At 34.8% G+C, this 5,686-nt stretch overlaps 1 long non-coding RNA gene across 2 annotated transcripts in view; it reads left to right on the top strand.

Moving 5' to 3' along the window:
- Window positions 1-5,686, top strand: part of LOC138925100 (uncharacterized) — an 89,224-nt gene that overhangs the window by 63,554 nt on the left and 19,984 nt on the right. The window lies entirely within an intron of this gene.

The following is a 5,686-nucleotide window of genomic DNA, read 5'->3' as shown; positions in this document are numbered from 1 at the left end:
TTATAATACTTAAATATGCTTTTTATTCTGCAAACATATTGTCTCTTCCCCTAGAAGACTGATATGTCCTCATTGGGAGATGATGTCCTGCTATTTCCATGCATGGAGGAGAATTACTGCTCCAATGAGTGGTCTCCACATCCACTGGGGGATGGGAAGAAAACATTAAACTTGTATTTATGTTGATATTTTTAGCTAACAAAGGAAACAATTCAAACTGTATTGATAATTAATAAGTTAGTTGACACTGACACCCCTGATACCCTCACTTGATTTGTAAGTCAAACAGTTAGCTGTGACGTACCGAACCTGAGTATTCTGAGGAGGGAGCGGGACTGTCACAGTGTGAAAGGCTTGACAGCGGTCCTTTCATTCCTTTGTTCACTGTCCTCATATTGTGACTTGGGCAATTTGCACTAATTTAAGTGGAATTTATGGTTTCCAAATGAACATGGCTAAAAAGATTCCTACAAAGAAATCATAGATAAAATACAAGAACAACATTGTAAGCATAAGCACAACACAAAAATTAGATTGAAATTAAGCATCCATTTGTGAAAATACCCATACAGTTTTAAGTGGGTTTGAGAGTCATACAGTATTATGTATAGCTTATAAAATTTCACTAAACTTAACACTAAATGTTGAAGTACAGGGTAGAAAATATTTTAAGTGAGTAATAATAAGAAATAATACATATCAAAAATTTTAGGATCAGGCTAAAGTAGTTCTTAGAGAGAAATGTATAGCCTTAAATGCTTATGTTAAAAAAAGAAAGAATTGGGGCTGACCTGGTGGCATAGTGGTTAAGTTTGTGTGCTCTGCTTCGGCAGCCCGGGGTTAGTGGGTTCAGATACTGCGCATGGACCTGCACACTGCTCATCAAGCGATGCTGTGCTGGCATCCCATATACAAAATGCAGGAAGATTGGCACAGATGTTAGCTCAGCAACAATCTTCCTCAAGCAAAAAAAAAAAAAAAAAAGGGAGGAGCATTGGCAACGGATGTTATCTGTTAGCTCAGGGCCAATCTTCCTCACCAAAAATAAAAGAAAAAGAAAGAATCAATTGACTAATCAATTAGTTAAGTCTACCTTTTGAGGAGTTAGAAAAAAATAGCAAAATTAAAGAAAGAATGTAATAAAAATAAAAGTTAAAACTAATAAAATAGAACATATAGATATAATTAGAAAAGATTAACAAAATCAAAGTTTGATGATTTGAAATGCCAATAAAATTGACAAGCCTCTGCCAAGACTGATTAAGAAAAAAATAGAGAAAGCTCAAATCATCAATATTAGGAACTAAAAAAAGGCCATTACTGTAAATGTTGCAGACTTTTTTTTTTTAAAGATTTTATTTTTTTCCTTTTTCTCCCTAAAGCCCCCTGGTACATAGTTGTATATTCTTCATTGTGGGTCCTTCTAGTTGTGGCATGTGGGACGCTGCCTCAGCATGGTTTGATGAGCAGTGCCATGTCTGCGCCCAGGATTCGAACCAACGAAACACTGGGTCGCCTGCAGTGGAGCACATGAACTTAACCACTCGGCCACGGGGCCAGCCCCTAAATGTTGCAGACTTTTAAAAAATAGCAAACAGATATAATCAACTTAGTGCCAATAGCATTTAAAATTAAATAAAATGGAAAAAGCCCTAGAAACATATAACTGATCGTACTCAGGTTTTTTTTTTTCCTCCCCAAAGCACCACAGTACATAGTTGTGTATTTTCAGTTGTGTGTCCTAGTTGTGGCACGTGGGACGCCATCTCAGCATGGCCTGAAAGCGGTGCCATGTCTGCGCCCAGGATCCAAACCGGTGAAACCGTGGGCCACCAAAGCAGAGTGCGCGAACTTAACCACTTGGCTATGGGGCCGGCCCGAAAAACTCAGTTTTATTAAAACTGACTCAAGGAAATAGAGAAACAAAATAGTTGCATAGCTATTAAGGGAATTGAATCAGTGGTTAAAAATGTGCCACAAAGAAACTCTAGGGCTACCTGTGTTCTACAAAATATCAAAAGAAAAAATAATTCCAGTTTTCCAAAAACAATTGCAGAGAATTTTTTAAAATAGGAAATATTCTGGAACTCATTTTATGAGGATAGTGTAATTTTGGTGTGAAATTCCACTGCGGACAGCATGAGAAAGAAAATCTATAGGCCAATGCAAACTAATTATTAGCAATCCAAAAATGTTCAAATAAGTTAATATTTCACAAGCAAATTGCATCTATCCCAGGAATGCAAGGTTAGCATAATATTAGAAAATCAATTAAGCAATTCACCGCCTTAGTAAGTTACAGGAGAAAAAGTCACATGCTCAACACTATAGATGCTGGAAAAGCATTTGAGAAAATTCAGCATCCAGTCATAATAAAAATTCTTAACAAAGTAAAAATATAAGAGAACTTCTATAAACCTATAAAGGGCATTCACAAAAAGTTTGAAAACAAAGATCATACTTAAGGGAGACACAGTGAAAGTTTTCATTTGTGATCAGGATCAAGACAAATGCACCTGCCATCGCTCCTATCAGAGTGTCCCTGACATCCTGCCCAACACAGTTAAGACAAGAAAAGTAAAGATATAAGAATTGTAAAAAACAAAATTGTTATTATTTTCAGATTATATGATTGTGTATAGAGAAAACCTAAAGACTCTACAGATAAATTATTAGAATTATTTAGAGAGCTTATTGAGATTACTAGAGAGAAACTCAATATATAAAAAGCAATTGTATTTCAACACATCAGCAACAGTTAGAAAATGTATTCAGAAACAAATACCATTTTCATTAACAACAACAACAAAATACCTAGGAATTTTTTTAAGATAGATGAAACCTTGGGAAGAAAAAAATTGCAAATATTTGGAAAGATATTAAAAATCTAGATAAATAGGGAATACTAATTTCACGGGTGAGAAATCTCAGTGTTATAAAGATGTCAGTTCTAAAATGGATCTTTGTAGCCAATGGAATCCCAATCAAAACCCAATAGGTTTTTTGTGTTTTGTTTTGAGACATCTATAAATTTTGTTTGTATGAATTTATATGGAAGAGTGAATTACTTATGCTGAGATTTCTATGGAAGAGCAAATGCCTAAGAATAGCCAAGGCACTCTTCATAGAAAGAAAAAAAAGAGAAGAATGTGTCCTTCTAGGTATCAAGATTTATTGTAAAGCTACAGTAATTAAGACAGTGTGGTTTTAGGGCAGGAATAAGGAAATAGGCCAATGGATAAAATAGAGAACTCAGAAATAATCCATGCATATAAAGCAGGCTTTGCAAACAGTGGAGAAAGGATAATTCTATAAATGGTGCATGGGCCATTTGCTACCAAATGGAAAGAAAAAGTGAACTATATCCCAATCTCACACAAAAATCAGTCCTTGTAGATTAAAGACAAATATAAAACCTGAAATTTTAAAACTTTTAGGAGACAGGCATTATGAACTTGAGGTAAGAAAGGATTTCTTAAAATACACAGACACCACTAACCATTGATTGATAAATCAACTATATTAAAATTAAGAATGTGTATTCCTTACAAGAAAATAGAGAGTAAAAACAGGTCATGGATTGGGAGAAGATATTTTCAACATATATAATCATACAGATTCAAGTGAAGAATATAAAAGAATTCAATGAATCAATAAGAATGATAATTTATTATAAAAATGAGCAAAAGACATAGATGGCACAGAAGAAGAAACAAAAATGACTCATAAATCTATGTAAAGATACTTAAGCTTAATAATCTAGAAAATTTAAATTAAAAACATGAGATACTGTTTCACATTCAACAGATTGGCAAGAATAAAAAAGCTTTACAAAGCTGGTTTGTAGAGTGTGGGCAAGGAGGCAGGGCAATGGCAACACTCACGCGCTTTTGTTAAGAGAGCAAATGGATAGAAACTCTCTGGAAAACTGTTGGCATTACTTTGTAAAGTTGATCACCCCCATGACGCAGCAAATCCATTCCTGGATATAGGCCTTGAAAAACAAAAATGTGCATGGTACCCCTGTTTGTAATAATAATAAAAAAGAAACCCGGATGCAATTCAAATGTTCTTCTCTAATAGAATGGTAAATAAATTGTGGATTATTCCTATAATGGAGTAGTATACGGAAGTAAAGATAAATGAGCTGGAACTAGACACATTAGCATGGATGAATTTCAGAATGGTGGTGTTGAGTGAAAAAAGTCAGTAAGTACAGTATGGTCTATTTTATACACAAAGTTTGAACAAAGGAGAAACGAAGAAATATATTGTTTGGGGATACATATATAGGTGGTAAAATTACAAGGAAAGACAGATGAATGATTAATAAGATAATGGATACCTTAAGGAGGGTTGCGTGTGTAAATTTGATTGGGGAGGGCCATACAAGGAGGTTTCAAGATACTAGTAATATTCTGTTTTGTGACCTATGTGGTTGGTACATGAGTGCTCAGTTTATTATAATTCTTTATCTTCACACACTCTCTTATTTATATGATATATTTCACAACAAAAATTTTAATTAAACATTTACAATTCTGTGAAGTGAACATTTGGACATTTTCTTTGATTATTTACAAACATGCATCTCAAAGCTTTTTAATGAATTAGAAATCACATTCATGAGGGAAAATCACATTAACACTAGAAAATCTTATTAATTTGCTGGTATTTGCCTAACGATTATAGAATTCCTGGGTGAGTAAATTTTCAAAAATAATGAAGCTTGTTCTATCACTTTGCTCTTACTAAGCTATTATTACATAATAATTGTTTAAAACCTTTTCCTTTTAAAATCTTTGTATCCTTTAAAATGTATATAATATATTGGTAAACTAGTACTCATATATAATTTGTACATAAACACAAATACTAAACTGAGAAAATATGCCCCCAAAGTTTCTTACTGTGTGGGCAATCAGAATATTTGGAGACTACTGCTGGAGAAGCCGTCGGGCAGCGCTTCTGGAGCCGAGGGTGCTGAAGAGTCACCTGTGTGCATGTTCAAAATGCTGTCTGCTGCATGAACAGACATTTCTCCAAAGAAGATATACGGATGGCCAATAGGCACATGAAAAGATGATTGTCATTGCTGATCATCAGGGAAATGCAAATCAAAACTACACTAAGATATCACCTTACACCTGTTAGAATGACAAAAATAACTAAAACAAATAGTAACAAATGTTGGAGAGGTTGTAGAGAAAAAGGAGCCCTCATACACTGCTGGTGGGAATGCAAACTGGTGCAGCCACTATGGAAAACAGTATGGAGACTCCTCAAAAAATTAAAAATAGAACTACCATATGATCCAGCTATCCCACTACTGGGTATTTATCCTAAGAGCTTGAAGTCAGCAATTCCAAAAGTCCCATGCACCCCAATGTTCACTGCAGCATTATTTACAATCACCAAGACGTGGAAGCAAGCTAAGTGCCCATCAGCAGATGATTGGATAAAGAAGATGTGGTATATACACACAATGGAATACTACTCAGCCGTAAAAAAGAACAAAATCGTCCCATTCACAACAACGTGGATGGACCTTGAGGGAATTATGTTAAGTGAAATAAGCCAGATAGAGAAGGACAATCTCTGTATCACTCCACTCATATGAGGAATTTAAAAATGCAGACAAAGAGAAGAGATTAGTGGCTATAGGGGGAAAGTGGGGGTGAGGGGT

Source organism: Equus caballus, chromosome 7 (assembly GCF_041296265.1).
Source record: "Equus caballus isolate H_3958 breed thoroughbred chromosome 7, TB-T2T, whole genome shotgun sequence".
Lineage (NCBI taxonomy): Eukaryota > Metazoa > Chordata > Mammalia > Perissodactyla > Equidae > Equus > Equus caballus.
The sequence above is the reverse complement of the archived record's forward strand: the minus strand, read 5'-3'. Positions and strand labels throughout refer to the sequence as shown.